We start from the raw sequence: 2,500 nt of genomic DNA on the forward strand, positions 1-2,500 counted from the left end.
TGAGTGAGTGAGTGAGTGGTGAGTGAGTGGTGAGTGAGTGGTGAGTAGAGTGGTGAGTGAGTGGAGTGAGTGAGTGGTGAGTGAGTGGTGAGTAGAGTGGTGAGTGAGTGGTGAGTGAGTGAGTGAGTAGAGTGGTGAGTGAGTGGTGAGTGAGTGGTGAGTGAGTTGAGTGAGTGAGTGGTGAGTGAGTGGTGAGTGAGTGGTGAGTAGAGTGGTGAGTGAGTGGTGAGTGAGTGGTGAGTGAGTGTGGTGAGTGAGTGTGTGAGTGAGTGGTGAGTGAGTGGTGAGTGAGTGGTGAGTAGAGTGGTGAGTGGTGAGTGGTGGTGAGTGGAGTGGGTGAGTGAGTGGTGAGTGAGTGGTGAGTGGTGAGTGAGTGGTGAGTGAGTGGTGAGTGAGTGGTGAGTGAGTGGTGGTGAGTGGTGAGTGAGTGGTGAGTGAGTGGTGAGTGAGTGGTGAGTGAGTGGTGAGTGAGGTGGAGTGAGTGGTGAGTGAGTGGTGAGTGAGTGGTGAGTGAGTGGTGAGTGAGTGGTGAGTGAGTGGTGAGTGAGTGGTGGTGGAGTGGTGAGTAGAGTGGTGAGTGAGTGGTGGTGAGTGGTGAGTGAGTGGTGGTGAGTGAGTGGTGAGTGGTGAGTGGTGGTGAGTGAGTGGTGAGTGAGTGGTGAGTGGGTGGTGAGTGGTGAGTGGTGAGTGAGTGGTGGAGTGGTGGTGAGTGGTGAGTGAGTGGGTGAGTGAGTGGTGAGTGAGTGGTGAGTGGTGAGTGGGTGAGTAGAGTGGTGTGGTGAGTGGGGTGAGTGAGTGGTGGTGAGTGGTGGTGAGTGGTGAGTGGTGAGTGAGTGGGTGAGTGGTGAGTGGTGAGTGAGTGGTGAGTAGAGTGGTGAGTGAGTGGTGAGTGAGTGGTGAGTGAGTGGTGAGTGAGTGGTGAGTAGGTGGTGAGTGAGTGGTGAGTGAGTGGTGAGTGAGTGGTGAGTGGAGTGGTGAGTAGGTGGTGAGTGAGTGGTGAGTGAGTGGTGAGTGAGTGGTGAGTGAGTGGTGAGTGAGTGGTGAGTGAGTGGTGGTGGTGAGTGGTGGTGAGTGGTGAGTGGGTGAGTGAGTGGTGAGTGGTGAGTGGTGAGGTGGTGAGTGGTGAGTGGTGGTGGGTGGAGTGGGGTGAGTGAGTGGTGAGTGGTGGTGAGTGGTGAGTGAGTGGTGGTGAGTGGTGTGGGTGGTGAGTGAGTGGTGAGTGAGTGGTGAGTGAGGTGGTGGTGAGTGGTGAGTGAGTGGGTGAGTGGTGGTGGGTGAGTGGTGAGTGGTGGTGAGTGGTGAGTGAGTGTGTGAGTGGTGGTGAGTGGGTGAGTGAGTGGTGAGTGGGTGGTGAGTGAGGGTGGTGAGTGGTGGTGGTGAGTGGGTGGTGAGTGGTGGTGAGTGGTGGGTGAGTGGGTGAGTGGTGAGTGGTGGTGAGTGTGTGGTGAGTGAGTGGTGAGTGGTGGTGAGTGGTGGTGAGTGAGTGGTGGTGGGTGGTGGTGGTGGTGAGTGGTGGTGAGTGGTGGTGTGGTGGTGAGTGGTGTGGTGAGTGGTGAGTGGGGTGTGGTGGTGAGTGGTGAGTGGTGGTGGGTGAGTGGTGGTGAGTGGTGGTGGTGTGGTGGTGAGTGGTGGTGGGTGGTGAGTGAGTGGTGAGTGGTGGTGAGTGGTGGTGAGTGGTGGTGAGTGGTGGTGGGGTGTGGTGGTGAGTGGGGTGGTGGTGGTGAATGAGTGAGTGATGAGTGAGTGACGGTGAGTGAGTGAGTGATGAGTGAGTGAGTGATGAGTGAGTGATGAGTGAGTGAGTGGTGAATGAGTGAGTGATGTTGATGAGTGAGTGAATGAGTAGTGAGTGATGAATGAGTGAGTGAATGGTGAGTGGAGTGACTGATGAGTGATGATGAGTGACTGAATCAGTGAGTGACTGAATGAGTGAGTGAGTGAATGAGTGAAGAGTGACTGAGTGAGTGAATGAATGAGTGAATGAGTGAGTGACTGAGTGATGACTGAGTGAGTGAGTGAACGAGTGACTGAATGAGTGAGTGAATGAGTGAGTGAGTGAGTGAGTGACTGACTGAGTGACTGAATGAGTGAGTGACTGAATGAGTGAGTGAGTGAATGAGTGAACGAGTGACTGAGTGAGTGAATGAACTGAGTGAATGAGTGAGTGAGAGATGAGTGACTGACTGAGTGAGTGAGTGACTGAGTGACTGACTGAGTGACTGAATGAGTGAGTGAGTGAATGAGTGAACGAGTGACTGAGTGAGTGAATGAATGAGTGAATGAGTGAGTGACTGACTGAGTGAGTGAGTGAACGAGTGACTGAATGAGTGAGTGAATGAGTGAGTGAGTGAGTGACTGAGTGACTGACTGAGTGACTGAATGAGTGAGTGAGTGAATGAGTGAGTGAGTGAGTGAGTGAGTGAGTGAGTGAATGAGTGAGTGAATGAGTGAGTGAGTGACTGAGTGATTGACTGAATGAGTGACTGAGTGACTGACTGAG

Source organism: Lampetra planeri, unplaced genomic scaffold (genome assembly GCF_965212315.1).
Source record: "Lampetra planeri unplaced genomic scaffold, kcLamPlan1.2.h2 scaffold_1371, whole genome shotgun sequence".
Lineage (NCBI taxonomy): Eukaryota > Metazoa > Chordata > Hyperoartia > Petromyzontiformes > Petromyzontidae > Lampetra > Lampetra planeri.